Consider the following 17,334-nt stretch of genomic DNA (forward strand, 5'->3'; position numbering starts at 1 on the left):
ATCTTTGGATAAGAGATTTGATAGGGTTAGAACACATCATTTTGTTCTACTTAATCATTTTTGTTATGGAGTTAAGGTTTCTTTCCCTTTCTACTTATATACTTCCATGCATAAGAATATTTTTGGGCACAAGAAAAATCCTACTTCTAATCGGGCCCTACATGAGGGTTTATTGCTCTTGATTTGTAAGAATTTCAAGGCTCAATCCAAGAGTAAAACCCTCACCTAGGATGTGGCTACTTCTGAGGAGATGGGGAGCTCTAACTTCGTGTCTGACATGGAAGATGTTCAGATTATAAGTTCAGAGGATGGGGATGATTATCTTTTGTCTAGAAAGAAGGCTAAGGAAAATGAGAAGAAATTGCCTACCTTAATGAAATTCCTGTGCAAGAAAAGCCCAAGGGGTCTTGGGCTTAAAATTGTTGGTCAAGGAGATGAAGAGTATAATGAGGAAGGGGATGATATGGATACTGATCAAGAGAATAAGGAGGATGGGAATGTTAAGAGGGAGGAGCCCATAGCTAAAAAATAGTGTAGGACTAAGGAGGACGTGCCCTCAGAAGGGATAATGGATTCTCGATCGGGGATCGCTACCATTCCTCTTTCCCCTATTCCCCCTTAGGAACATGATAAGGAGAAAAAAGAGGATGACAGTGGAGAGGTGGTTATAAAAGATAGGTGCATGGCCTGGAAAAATTTTAATGTCAGAACTTCAAAAATGGGAATTGTGAGAGAAGCCATGAACCCCCAAATCCTCGAAGGAAAAGAGGAAAAGCTCTAGATGGAGGAACTCATTGATCCAGCACTAGTGGCTATTACTAAGAATGTAAGGGAAGTTGGCATGAATCTACTTAATAATGCTATAAATAGTATGATTGAGAATTTCAAGTCAATTAAATCACTATACCACAAATTGGAGGAGGTTAGAGAAAGAATGGGACAGCTAGAGAATTAAGGGAAAAAGTTAGAGCATGGAAATTTGACAAATCAAGAGGATGGTCTCACGTTGGTTGAAAAAAGGATACAGAATTTGGAGAATTACAATCATAATATGGCTAACCAGATGATCTCTATTCTAAATTCTCTAAATGATAACATCTCTTCTCTTGTTGGAAAGCTGAAAGCCAGGGGTTTTTTGGAGGAAAATGAGGAAAAGAACAAGGCAGGAGATAGGATGGACGAGGACATGACTGCATACATTACCTTCAATAACTTGGAACAGACCGGTCAGAAGGAGCATATGGTTGAGGAGATTCAGAGAGCCTATGAAGCGACTAAAACAATGCAGCAGCTTGAAGGAAAGACGAGGGAATAAAAAAGGTTTTTCATTACCTATTTTTTGGACTATTAGGTTTCTATATGTTTTTGTTTTTTCTCTTTTTTCCTATTTGTCTTCCTAGCCTTTTGGTTGGCCGTAGTTTTGTGGTTGGGCTTTTGATGCTTATTTTCATCCATTTAATATGTAATAACTTTTGGGTTCCAAGATCCCTGTAAAACTTGTTTTTCTTATCAAAAGCATAAGTTTCATAAACATAAAAAAAGAATCATGTGATGCATACAAAGATCAAGCATATTGAGATCAAGTATCATTACTTGAGAGAGATGGTACAAGACAAAGAAGTGAGGTTGGAATATGTGAATACAAAGGAATAGTTAGCTGACATATTCACTAAGGCACTACCTAAGGATGTTTTTGAGTATATAACAGGTAAGTTAGGGGTCATTCCCCTACCTGGAGAAAACTAAGAAGAGATTTTTCATTGAATAAAATATTTGAATCAGAATATCATATACATTGATGTAGGAGGTCACACTTTAGGAGTTGCCAGAAGGTGTGAAAGTAAGACACTGAACTATGAGCAGATGAAGATGCAAGAATTCAATGTTGAGATGGCATTTTTATATCAGTCAAAGCAATGATATATCTATATCAACCATTCTCTTACATGTTAATGTCTTTGGCATTGTTTTCAAAGAGGGAGAGATTAACATAATTGAGTTACCATACAGAATTTATCAGAAAGTGTTCTTCCTTTTCCTCCTTGGTCTTGCTTCCTCTTAAGCTTCTCCTCCATTTTCAATGAAAATTGAAAGCATTTTTGGACTGTGTTAGGAGAACATAGACTTAGCTCATCTTGGATGTTCATCCTCAACCCTTGCATATAGCTAGCAAGTTTGACACACTCTGGTTCCACCAATTTGGACTTCATAGTGAGTCTGTGGAATTCCTTAGTTTAACTAGAGATATATGTTTCCTTTTTCCTTAGACTTTGCCTCTTCTTATGAAGTAGAATCTCATAGTCCTCACATACATAGGCTTCCTTTATCAAGGTCGCCATCTTCTTCAATGTACTTATTTGGTTTTTGTCCATCTTCACCCTCTCTACTTGAGTGAAATTCCACCAAGGTTGATCCCTTCAACTTGGATTTTGCTATCTTAACCTTCTGATGCTTTGATATCTCCTCATAGTCAAAGAAACTAGCTAGTGCACCAATATAATCCTTCACTTCTTCTACATCCATCCTCCCATTGTAATAGGAAGATCAAGTTTGGTGTCCATGGTCCTTCTCTCCATGGATTTCAAAGTCTTTAGGAATAGACTCTATTCTACAGGAATCTCCTCTTCTTCTTCCTACCAAGGGGTTTCTTCATCACTCCACTCCTCATTTTTAGAGTTACCATTGAATCCTCTCTTGACTTGTTCTTTTAGTTTTTCCATCTCTCTCTTCATTTTCTTCCTCTCAACATCATGTTCCTTCACCACCCTTAGTAGTTCATCATTTTTCATTTTGTTAGCAAGTTCATTATCATTTTCTTCTCCACCATCTAACATGGTTACAACTTTTTCTTTCTCCAAAGATCTACTTAGTTTCTATGATACCACTTGGAGTAGACTCCCCAAATTATATCAAGAATGTTTTACTTAGGAGTGTACAAAACCACTCTCCACCAATACAACCTAGGGCTCCACAATGGTTCCCAAAACCCACACTACCTAGACTAGATCAAATTCAAAGTCTAGAACACCTTCTTAAGGCATAACAAGGAAAAAATTCAAGACCAAATATTTCAAGGATAGAATATGATCTTCTTCAACACTAAGATGCAATTCCCAAATATTTGAAACAAAAACTCCACAATATTTTCTTTGGAAAATCAAACTACAAACGTAAACCTCCATATAGGGCTACAAGGATAAATCTTGGATTTGTGAAGGAAATCTTCTTGGAAATCCACCATAGAAAACCTTAACCACCTTCAAACACCTCAATCCATTAATCAACGACCCTCACCAAGTTAGCACCCCTGACCAATCCCCTAACTCAAGTTGCTTACAATTTTCTCCTAGGCCTAATAAGGCTAATTAGGTCACTTTTACAAATAAAGTACAAGGAATTCAATTCATATTCCAACAAAAACTATTGGAACACTTTGGGGACATACCAAAACATCTAAATCCAATATCTTATATTTCTATTCCTCCCATGGGCCAAGTTGTGCCTGAAAAACCCAAAACTGGATAGTCACATATAGATGCATGTCCAAAGGGTTTATGATGAAGGAGCATCTTGCATGTAAGAGAAATCTTGCATCACCCAAAAATATTTTTATTTGTAGTCTTTTCTATTTTAATAAGGACTAGTAGACAGGGTGGTTACTATTTATGGGAACTTGATATTTTTAGTAAGTTTTTCATATGAGTTCAAAATGTTCTCATTTTCTATAGGAAGGTTCATTTTAGAGTTATAAGCCTACCATACAAATCTCATTGCTCAATCTTAAGTATCAAAGAAGTTATTGCAGATTTTTGATGGAAAATTTTGCAGAAAAATCTTCAAGCTCATTGTTGGAGGCCTTAGACTACTAGGATGAGGTTCAAAAACTCGATGGAAGGGCACTTGCGTAATTCCAAGTCTATAGATCAGGAGCTGGCATTTCCAAAAAGTGGTTATAGTAGCCAATCAAAGCAACGGTTCAAGAGTTATGGCCTTCCGAAGTTGGGCTACCTGAAATTCCTAAAATAAATGTCAAAGATGTATTTTGCCAACTCTATATGTATTGTTAGGGTCTTTCAGCCCTAGGTATTAAGTTTGAGCATCTAGAACCTTCCCGAGCGGAATAAAATTTCCTATTTAAAAAAGGCCCAAACATGGTCTATGACAGCTCTAGGTGATAGTTTGCAGCTTGTCCTGTAGATTATTATAATGAAGGCACCCGTGTGGGTTAACATATTGTACTTGTGGATTTTTTAATTTCACATTTGTGGTGCAAATAAGAAGTCCATATTTTTTTCTCGCATTTGATTTTGTTTCTTTTTTTTTTGTTATGGTTTATGGTATTAAGGGGAACACCCTCCATCAATTTAGTATTTTCTCCCGACATCTTCTACCTCCTAATTTGATACCCAAAAAGTCTTAAAGTAAATCCTCCCCACTTTTCTCCACCAAGGCTTAGATTTTTCCCATGGTGGAATCTCTGGGAAAGAGAGATTTTCTCTCAAAACCCTAGATAGGGCCTTCATGCGACCCGCAAGCACACAAAAATGGATTTCTCTTAATCAATATAACTTGAAGACTTCAAACCACTTGAAAATCTTCATATTAAATTCATTAAAATTTTCCAATCCTTCAAAGTTTCATGTGAATCTGTACAATTCCATACAAACAAGTTTTTAGATAGCTTTAATAGGAAACAACAAATTTTTATTTATTCAAAAGAAAAAAAATATATTAGATTCTTCTCTTCTATGTTTAGAAATGTTTCTCAACCTTATTTATCACTTTCCCAATTTGTTCCAACCAATAAAGTTGGTTGTGAATGTTGGGATTCAAATCTTGCATTTTTGCACAAAAGCTGCATTATGCGACATTGACAACTTTTTGAATAAGTTGTCAAATGCCTTCAAACTCTTCCAAACATTAATCCTAGAATCTACCTAGGAACTTAGAAAGGTTATTATCATAATATAATCATTATTCAGCCTTCTAAACTACTTTTTCCTATGTTTGCCTAGAAATTGCCATTAAAATGACTAAGGTAGACAATTGGGTTTATAACACACCTAATGTCTCCTTACCTTACAACTTGGTCATCATTTCTAACATTGGATTATAGATCCAACTACTACCCTAACCATTTTCCTTTTATCCTCTAGATGTTCTTGCAATGGATGGAATTGAAGGTGCTCCTGCACCACGAACTTTCTAGCCTGGCAAAGGCTGATGAGATTGTGCTTATATGGTATTAGAGATTCCACATCTTACTATTTGGACAATGAATACATTGAGGTGCCTAGACCTATGAAAGTTGAACAAATGAAACAAAAGTAAGAGCACAACAAAATGTTGATTGAACTTGTAGCAACCCTAAGTTATGTAGAATTTGATGTTGTGAAGAAATGCACTACTGTTAAGAAAATGTAGGACAAGTTGGCAAAAATCCATGGTGGAGAAAAGAATTTATTGAGAGATAAGGAAAAAATATTAAGAGGAGAATTCGATGAAATGAGAATGAAAGAAGGTAAAACTATTGCAAAATATTGTGGTTGAATCAAAGAAGTAGTGAATCGTATCAAAGGTGTTGGAGGAGACATATCTAACAAGATTGTGATAAGCAAGGTATTAAGGACTTTTCTTCCTATCTATGCAATTATAGTATTTTCAATTCAAGAACTAAGATGTACGCCTAGTAATGATTTGACCTTGGATAGTCTGACTAGTAGACTTACTACATTTGAATTATCAAATTTTGATAATTATTCTCCTACTAGTGTTGAATCTTCATTCAAAGCACAACTAACCCTTGACCAATCTAAGAAAAAGAAGAAGAGAAAGTATGTAGAAAGTGATAGTGGATCTGATGATGACCTTGATGAGCTTGAAGTAATGTTGGCTAGAAGACTTCCTAGAGGAAAAGGAAAATACAAAGGTAAACTTCCTATTATTTGTTTTACATGTAACAAAGTTGGCCATATTGTTGCTAGGTGTCCTTATAGAGATGGAAAAGAGGAAAGGAAAGACTTCAAGTACAAAGGAAGGAGAGATGATAGAGACAACATAGGCAATAGAGACAAAAGAGACTACAAGGACAATGATAAGATTTCTTGTTATATTGTTGAAGAGGATGGTTCTGATAGTAATTTTGATTATCATGATGAAGAAGTTGTTTATGTTGCAATGAAAGATGATTCTGATGAAGATGAGGGAACTGCATTGATTTCATAAGTGAGTAAGAATGATAGATGGATAATTGATAGTAGTTTCTCACATCATATGGCTAGTGATACAAGTAAGTTTGAGAAGCTATATCATTGTAATGGAAGTAGTGTTAAGTTTGGCAATGATGTACCATGTTATTTGAAAGGTAAAGAATCAATTAAAATGAATGATAAGATCAAATATGACAATGCATATTGGGTTGATGGTTTGAAATATAACTTTTTGAGTGTGGTGCAGCTGATAAGTTCAGGCTATAGGGTTGATTTCCAAAACAAGAAGGAAAAGATCTATGATGTTACTAGTAAACTAGTTGGAAGTGGAGAGAAAACAAGAGATAACTTGTTCTATCTAGACCTATCTAAAGATACTTGTCTATTTGCACAATGTGAAGATGTTTGCTTATGGCATAAGAGGTTATGTCATGTGAACTTTGATAATTTGGTAAGCATTAGTAAGATGAAAAGAGTTAGAGGGTTACCAAGAATAAGAAAATGTGATAAAGTGATGTGCAAACAATGTCAAATGGGTAAAATAACAAAGTCTAGTTTCAAGAGAAAGACCTATTCTTCTGATGATATTTTGGAGTTGGCTCATACTTATGTATTCCTATTGGAGTGCAAATCTATTATGGTGTTAAACATTTCATTTTTTTTGTTGATGACTTTTCTAGAATCATGACTATAATGTTTCTTAAAGAAATATTTGATACATTTCAAATTTTTAAGTGGCATATGGCTAGAGTTGAGAAAGAAATAGGAAATAATCTAAAATGCCTGAGATTAGATAGAGGTGGTGAATTCATCTCAGATGAGTTTAATATATTTTGCAATGACAAAGGAATCAAGAGACAAATGAGTGCACCAAGGACTCCACCACAAAATGTTATAGCTAAAAGAAGGTACAAATTAATTGTGGATAGTGCAAGAACACTTATGATGGAGAAGAATGTTTCACATAAGTATTAGAGAGAGGTTGTAAGCACTGAATTCTATACTGTTAATAGAGTTCAAGTGAAGAAAGGTAAAACAAAAGTATTGAAGAGAGGTTGTAAGCACTGAAGTCTACACTCTTAACTGAGTGCAAGTGAAGAAAGATATAAACAAAACATCTTTTGACCTCTAGTATGGATATGCACCAAATGTGAATTATTTTTTAAAAAAATGGAAGGAAGTGTTACATATTGAAAGATGAAAGAAAAGGTAAACTTGATGTAAAAAGTGATGAAAGTATATTTCTAGGATTTTCCACTAAGAGCAAATCTTATAAGTGTTTGAATTCTAAAACTAACAAGATTGTAGAAAGTACAAATGTTAGAGTTGATGAATTTGCAGAGAAAAATGAAGAAGAATGCAAGAAAGAACCTGAAGACTATAAAAAGTATTTCTATATCTATAAAGGTGAACCTAACACCTTTAATCAGAAGAGGTGGTTGTCAAGCAACAATAGCCAAGCACTATCAAGGTTTTGCAACAGAGTTTTGTTGAGCATCAACTGACTATCGAGCATCAAGCCACAGAAGTTAAGTCATAAACTTAGATTTCCTACCATTAAATAGTGCAAACCAAGTGTAGCCAGAAATAATTGAAGAAGTTGAAAATGTTAAAACTAGTGAAGAACAGCAAGAAGAACCAAGACCTAAACTTGTATTGGAAAAGTATGTGAGAAGACATTATGCACCAGATCAAAACGTTGGAGATAAGATTTAGTTGTCATGACAAGAAGAAAATTAAAGAATGATACATGCTTATTATGTAATTTTGAGCCTAAATCTATCAAAGATTCTTTGGAGAATGAAGATTGGATCAATGAAATTAACGAACAAATTGAACAAATTGAGAAGAAAAAGACTTGGACATTGGTTCCCATATCAAAGGATAAAAATGTGATTGGAACTAAGTGGGTTCTTAGAAACAAGATGAAGGTTTATACAAATGTTGACTGGGAAAGAAATGTTGATGACAAAAAGAGCACAAGTGGAGGAGATTTCTTTTTGGGAAGAAGACTAATTTATTGGACAAGAAAGAAGCTTAATTGTATCTTACAATCTACAACAGAAACTCAATATTTTGTTGTAGTAATGAATGGTTCAAACACTCTATAGATCAAGCAATTGTTGAAAGGAATGAAGGAAGAGATCACTAAACCTATTGTGATATATTGTGACAACACAAGTGTTATGAACATATCAAAGAATCATGTGATCATACAAAAACCAATAATATTTAGATCAAGTATCACTGCTTGAGAGAATCGATATAATACAAAGAAGTGAGGTTGGAATATGTGAACACAAAGGAACAGTTAGCTAACATATTCACTAAGGTAATGCCTAAGGATGCTTTTGAGTATCTAAGAGGTAAGTTAGGGTTCATTCCCCTAACTAAAGAAAACTAATAAGAGATTTTGCATTGCATACAATATTTGAATCAAAATATCATACACTGATGCAGGAGATCACACTTTAGGAGCTACCTGAAGGCATGAAAGTAAGATATTGAACTATGAGCAAATGAAGATGCAAGAAGTCAATGTTGAGATGGCATTGTTATATTAGTCAGAGTAGTGACATATCTATATCAACCATTCTCATACATGTTAATGTCTTTGGCATTTTTTTCAAAGAGGGAAAGATTAGCATAATTGAGTTACCATATAGAATTGATTAGAAAGAGGGATAGAAGTAATGCAAAGAGATTAGAATGATCAAGCTACCATATAGAATTGAACAGAAAGAAGGAGAAAAGTTATGTGGAGAGAATGATTATTGTCAAGAGGGAGACAATGTTGTTACACTTGTGAGGTGCTTCTATAGAGGGAGCATCCAAGGATTGAATGGATGAAAATAATAATGGAACTAAGAAAGAGTGAACATAAACACAAAGGTTGATAATAAAAGTATTGAAGATTTTGTGTTGCATAGTAATTAGTAAAGTGTAATGTGTTTCCATCAATGCCAAAGAGGGAGATCGTTGGAAACTACAATAAGAGAAATTATTATGTTGTTATTGATGTCAAACCTATTGGTAAGACAAAGTGTCAAACCTATTGGAGAGACATTTACTAATAGTGTAGAGTTCCATATCATTTGATTGATGAAGAGGATTTGAAAGGAAGAGATAGCAAGGTGAGCTAGTGAGTGTTGAAGTGATGAGAAGTAAAGTATCATGGAAATACAATGGGAACTTGATAAGTTATCCCTTGACAAGATAATGTGTTGTTCAATCAATACAAGAAGTGAAGAAGAGAGTTGGATTACTTTATAACCATTGTATCAGTCAAAAGTCCTTTAATCAAGGTGACATTCTAATGGAATAATATGAAGTCCTCTAACAAGGCCACTCCTAACAAGGTGATTAAATCCTATAGTAGGGTCACGTTTAACAATGTGTTGTATAACCTTTAACAAGGTTGGCTCTTAACTGAGCTCACTTTAGAAGAGTGAAAAATTGGTAGCATGTTACTTGGTGGTTTTTCCCAAATTGGATTTCCATGTTAAATCCTATTGTTAAAGTGTTATTTTCAGGTGCGGATTTTATTGCTATGCATGCTATATTTTAATAGTAGTTTATTTACTGGAATTTGGCACATGTAGAGATAGTGAGTTAAGTAATTACATGAAATGTTGTTTTGCTAATGATATGTTATTTAGACTGAGTGGGTTTCTGATATTGATTAAGTTTTTTGAAGTTATCAAAAGTTGAATTGGTACATCTAGACCTAAGGATAACTAACTCACCCTCTCCCCCTCTCAATTATTCAATCATACTAATATTTTTTTTAGATTAGGTTACTGTTATGGTACAAGTGTGCTATCATCATGCACAATTATATTTGGATGGTATTAAAAGTACAAAAAAAGTACGATTCATCAAGAAATAATATCACATCTACATAAGTGATGATAATTAATATGATATTTAGTATGTAGAATATTTTTTAAGAATGTTTTTGCATATATCGAAGAAAGGGGCATAAGTATGGTTAGATAGGCGTGTTGCACAATTCAAATCATCTAGACTATTTTATGCACTCTATCAGTATCATCATAATGAAAATATACCACATGTATGGAGTTTCTTTGAAAGTGGACATGAAAAAGGTGAACATAATGGGGTTGGAGCTTGCATCAAATTTTCCCTATGAAAGTATCAATGAATTATAAGGGATTTCACATAAATAATGCACATGATATTGTTGAATGGTGCAAGACACATTTTGCATCAAACAAGGTTGGTGTATCATCAAGAATGAATCAAGAAGTACCTTGTAGAGTCTTTTGGGAGATATCAGGTACATATTCATTAATATGTTCATATATTTTTTCTTATTTAATTTAAGTTAAATACTATGTGTGTATATATATATTTTTGTCCCTAATTTTTATGTATATATTAAGTATGTTTTCATGTGTGGATAGAAAAAGTATGGATGGTTGAAAAAGGATAGAGAAAACATGATCTTTAAATTTTTTTATGAGTACCAATCATCACAATTGGACATTGTACATGAGAGTTTATTCATGTTTTTGTTGGTGTTGCATTGCTAAGAATTATTTTGTGGATATGTAGGTCCATGGACTTTAGTGCCATTTGTTGTTACTAATATAGATAATAGAGATGAAGATGGAAACTTTGATGGCATTCCTTTGATTTATATTTATTATAACCATATATATGGACTAATTCAAATTGGTAAGTATTTTTAATTTAAAAAATAATATATGTATATATTAAAGTCATAACTTGACAATTTAGCTAATGTATACATGTATGTATTTCTTGTGTGTAGGTGAAGTCTTTGCAGTTATTGTTGAGCCTAGAAATGTAGAAAGAGTGAGTTACTATTGATTGTGGTGTAGTGCAGAAAGGATGAAGTTAATTAAACCTAAAGAAAGTGATGGAATGTTATTCCCTACAAGTTTATATATATATATATATATATATATATATATATATATATATATATATATATATATATATATATATATTATTGTATGATTGATTTATTTATTAAATGTACACATTTTTAACATTTAAATACATGGTGTGCAGGTTTAGTTATTTGGAAGGGAACAGATCTTAGCCAAAATAGATTAGTGAAACATGGAATTCACTTTTTTGATTACCAACCTAGCAATAAGGTGCTTCAATATAGTCACCATGTTGTTGCTACCTCCATTACTCTACATCCAGTTAGTGCATCAAATTAGACTTTGCAAGTGGAGACTAAATACTGAGGACCATGAGAGAATATTAAATATTCTCCATGAGCATGTGGAACCACTTGAGATATGTCATATTTATGACTTGCCTAGATATTTCATAAATTTGCCAAGTTACTCAAGAGACGTTTAAAATATATGTTCAAATTTAATACATCTAGGACTTATACATGTATGTTAATTTCATGTTTAAGACAAATATATATACATATATGTACATGTATCTTCATTTAATATAGTTAGGACTTGTATGTACATGTTCATATCATGTAAATTAGGACTTATATGCATATGTCCATTTCATGTAACTTGGGACTTATATGTGTATGTAAATGTATGCTCATTTCATGTTTAGGAATTATATACATGTGTATAGGTATTCATGCATGAACTCATTTCATGTTTATTTCTTATAGCATTATATGTGTGTGTTCATTTTATGTAACTTCTAGGACTTATATATGTATACATTTGAATGTTCATTTTATGTAAATTTTAGAACTTATATACATATAGTTGTACATGTTCATTGAACATGTTTAGGCCTCATATGTGTACAAACATGTTCATAAATTATGTAACTTAGGCCTTATGTGTGTGTACATGTTCATTTTATGTAACTTAGGACTTATATGTATATATGTATGTACATGTATTCCATGTTTAGGACTTCTAGGACTTATATGTGTACGTGCATATTCATTTTATGTAACTTATAGGACTTATATATGTGTATGTACATGTGCATTATATACATGTATGTGCATGTTCATTTAATGTAACTTCTAGGACTTATATACATATGTGTACATGTTCATTGAACATGTTTAGGACTTATATGTGTACACACATATTCATAAATTATGTAACTTAGGACTTATATGTGTATGTACATGCATGACCTCATTTCATGTTAATCATTTTAATCATTCATTACAATGTTGAATCACCTAAAGTGAACCAATTATGTGTATATAGATATTCATTTTATGTAACTTAGGACTTATATACAATGTATGTACAAGCATGAACCCATTTCATGTTAATCATTTTAATCATGAACTACAATGTTGAATCACCTAAATTGAACCAATTGTGTGTATGTACATGTTCATTATATGTAACTTAGGACTTATATACAATGTATGTACATGCATGAACCCATTTCATGTTAATCATTTTAATCATGCACTACAATGTTGAATCACCTAAATTGAACCAATTATGTGTATGTACATGCGTGAACCCATTTCATGTTAATAATTTTAATCATGCACTACAATGTTGAATCACCTGAAGTGAACCAATTATGTGTATTTACATTTTCATTTTATGTAACTTAGGACTTATATACAATATATGTACATGCATGAACCCATTTCATGTTAATCATTTTAATCATGCACTACAATGTTGAATCACCTAAATTGAAACAATTAATTTGTATGTGCATGTTCATTTTAAATAACTTAGGATTTATATACAATGTGTGTACATGCATTCACCCATTTCATGTTAATCATTTTAATCATGCACTATAATGTTGAATCACCTAAATTGAACCTATTATGTGTGTGTAAATGTTCACTGTATGTAACTTAGGACTTATATACAATGTATGTACATGAATAAACCCATTTCATGTTAATCATTTTAATCATGGACTATAATGTTAAACCACCTAAATTGAACCAATTATGTGTATGTACATGTTCATTTCATGTAACTTAGGACTTATATACAATGAATGTACATGCATTAACCTATTTCATGTTAATCATCTTAATCATGCACTACAATGTTGAATCACCTAAATTGAACCAATTATGTGTATGCACATGTTCATTTAATGTAACTTAGGACTTATATACAATGTATGTACGTGCATGAACCCATTTCATGTTAATCATTTGAATAATGCACTACAATGTTGAATCACTTAAATTGAACCACTTATGTGTATGTACATGTTCATTTTATGTAACTTAGGACTTATATACAATGTATGTACATGCATGAACCCATTTCATGTTAATCATTTTAATCATCCACTACAATTTTGAATCACCTAAATCAAACCAATTATGTGTATGTGCTTGTTCATTTTATGTAACTTAGGACTTTATACAATGTATGTACATGTATGAACCCATTTCATGTTAATCATTATAATCATGTACTACAATGTTGAATCACTTAAACTGAACCAATTATGTACATATAATTTCAATCGTGACTACAATTGAACCAATTATGTGTCTAATCATAAAGTAGAAACATATATCACGTGTGTAATCATAAACTATCTAAACATATATCACATGGACCATTTAACCTATAAACATATGGCATGGAGCATATAAACTAGAAACATATATAAGATGTCCAATCATATATCAAAATCATATAAATATGTCGACTATCATAAACAAACCATAAACACATGTACATAGATCAATACATATATAAATGTCAAATCATGTAAATTTTTGTCTCAAGAAGATCAATGATAAAGTAAACATGTGCATGTCCTAAACTAGAGAATCATCTAGGCACATACGAACAGATCGACCCTCTCGTTGAGACTCATGAGAATCATGTGTCTATGGAGTATCAACTGGCCTTTGCAAATTAAAGTACAATAATTTATTAGACATGCATACATGTATATATGGAAATTTACTAATTTAAAATATTTGTACAATTTAAATACATTGATGCAAGTACATGTATCTAGTATTGAATTAATTTAAAAGTCTATTTAGAAATCACCTAAGCACTAGTGGGTGTGGCATCCATCATATTTGTACCCCCATGAGTAGTAGGTGTCACATTGATGGTGTCGCTCTTCCCACCATAATCGAAGCCCACGTTGGAAGAAGTATGCTTTGCTACCTATACCTAAAAATATATATTTCATTTGCAAATATCAGCACATGAATATATACTTATATATAGAAAAAATTTATTGTCTAAAAGAAATCTAAAAGAGGTACTAGGTTTGAGGATAAAGAGGGTCATCAATGACACGTACAAAGGTGTCGTCAAAAAAAAATCCATCTCCAATCGTATCAATCCTCTATAATAATGAGGAGTGAAAAGGACTAACAAGTAGGGAAAGAAGTGGTGTAGAGTCAGTAGACTAAAATAGCATATCCATGTATTATCCTATCTCACGAAGAACATGTATCTGACTCAAATCTTGTAACTTCTGATCTAGCACATCAAGTCCATCAATAGCAATAGAAACACATGGGCAACCTCCTAAGATCTTGTTTGATGGAGCTGTAGTAGATTGGTGTGCATCTAATTTTTGAGCTGAGTGTTAAGTGCTAGAATGTTGTGTAGAGTGATCCGCGTCAAAGTCCTACGCAGAGTGTTGTGTGCTCTAATGTGCATGAGTTGATGTCATGTCATGGGCTGCTCGAAATATAGGCCTTTGTAAAATCATTTTTGTGACATCATGCAAAAGTATCCTCTATGCATTTGTGATGTATGAATATGCTTGTAGCAAATCATCTAGAAGATACAAGGCCATCTCCATATTTCTATGCTCTGCATTGGCACCACGTATATCTCCTAGGGTAGGAAGACATGCAATTCTATAGACCTCATCAGTGGGTGATGCAATACTTGATGATGCCTCTGAAGATCATATGTGTTAGTTGAGTCTACTCAAAATATATCTACAACTATTATGTATCCTATCTGATCAACTGCTTCCCTTCAAGAAGAAATAACAACTCTATTTGTAGTATTGACCATCATTGGTGTCAATACTAAGGTCTTATTAGACACCAACACATGATGAGCAATAACAGGATGAGTTGGATCATGATCACAAACTCTACCGCATCTCTAACCATAAAATCCTAGAAGATCTAAATAATTGATGCGATGCCCCAAATGAAACTCTATGTACAACTGATAAGAAAAGTATAATGGAATTTGGTCATTATTTGGATAATGACCATGTGCTACTATGAATTGAGGATATATCATACTAGAAATTTTTTGCACAATACATTTAGTAACTTGATATCCCTTGACCTAGTTCTTCCCCTCATAAATTGGGAAGGCTTCTCATTTACTAGTATCCTTAGAAACTAGGATTTGAACCTATACTAGGGATATACCATCTGAGACCTCTTCTCTAAGTTTAGTGAAAATCCTATCTACAAACTATCATGCAAATGTAGACTATGATCTAAGTCTAGCAGTTAGATCCTTAAGACTAGTCAAAATTTGTTGATAGATGTCTTTGTATAAATGATCCTGAGATCTCTTGATGATCTCAATCTAGTAATCTCAAAGTTGGCGAACTAGAATTTAGTCTCCAACCAAGGAGTGTAAGGGTGGACAAGGGGTACATCAGCATGTGGTCCTCTCCCTATCCATGTCCCTATCGATGTCCCTGCCCCTGCCCCTAATCATGTCCAAGTCCATATCCCTCTAACCCTCTCCCTTTCATTGATCCTAAGGCTGAGACTACCCATGACCCTCTCCATGTCCCTAGTCTTGAGGCTAAAGTTGTCCATGATCATGATCATTGGATGCCATCTATGGGTAACATGTCCAAACTAAATGTTTACTTAAAACTAAGTACTTGAGTACATGTATATAATTACAAGAATTTAGTAATCTAAGGTCTTAAGGGGTCATAATAGGTCCTATTACACTAAGGTCATGAGGAGAGAGAGAGTGAGGAGAGTGGAGAGAGAGTGAGGAGAGAGAGTGTATGTGTGTGTGAGGAGAGAGAGAGAGAGAGAGGATATATAAAGTAAGGAGAGAGAAAGTGAGTGTGAAAATGATGAGGGAAAGTGGAAGGAGAGAGAAATGAGGAGAGAGAGAGAGGTCTTAAGGGGTCATAGTAGGTCCTATTACACTAAGGTCCTATTAAGGTCATGAGGAGTCCTATTACACGCTATTAGGTCATATCAGTAATCTAAGGTCTTAAGGGGTCCTATTACCTCCTATTATGTCTTATAGTAATCTAAGGTCTTAAGGGGTCATAATAGGTTCTATTGGTAATATAAGGTCTTAAGGGGTCCTATTAGGTCTTATTAGTAATCTAAGGTCTTAGGGGGTCTTAAAGGTCTTATACATGAAATGTACACATGCATAGATAACAAATAAATTAATCAAATGTACATCTAAAAATGAGAGATTAATGAGAGAGAAAGTGAGAGCATCTTGAGAAAGTGAGGAAAGAGAATGGAGAGAGAGAGAGATGAGAGAGAGAGTTGAGAGAGGAAATGAGGAGAGAGAAAGTGAGAAGCTCAAGAGTGAGAAGAGAGTGAGTGAGGGGAGAGAGAGAGGAGAGAGGAGAGAGAAAATAAGGAGAGAGAATCGAGGAGCTTGAGAGTGAGGAGAGAGAGTGGGGAGAGAAGAAATGAGGAGACAGAAAGTGGAGACAAAAAGTGAGAGCAGGGAGATGGAGAGAGAGAGTGAGAGAGAGAGAGAGATGAGAGGGTGAGAGGAGAGATAAAGTGAGAGAAGAAAGTGAGAGGAGAGGTAAAGTGAGGAGAGAGAAAATTTGAGTGGCGATGATTATTCTAAATTATTTTCTAGATGTCATGGGTTTTTTTTTATTCATCTAGATTTTTAAATTATTTTTTATTTTCTCGATCTACCTAGTCTTATTTTTGTTTTTTGTTTTCTATCTACCTAGAGAGCATTTTTCATTTTCGAAGTTCCTATTATTATTTTTTATTTTATTATTTTTTTTGGATCGATAAATGGCTAAAGCCTAGATTAGTTATTATTAATTTTTGGAATTAATTGTTATTATATGTTAAGTGAAGGTAGATTCGAACCCAAGACCTCCCACATGAGAGGCTCGCAAGTTACCGTTGCGTTGTAGGCTTTTGCCTAGAGTTCCTATTATTTTTTCC

The sequence above is a fragment of the Cupressus sempervirens genome, chromosome 6 (genome assembly GCF_028749045.1).
Source record: "Cupressus sempervirens isolate cs-2001-9-10 chromosome 6, ASM2874904v1, whole genome shotgun sequence".
In the NCBI taxonomy this organism is placed as follows: domain Eukaryota; kingdom Viridiplantae; phylum Streptophyta; class Pinopsida; order Cupressales; family Cupressaceae; genus Cupressus; species Cupressus sempervirens.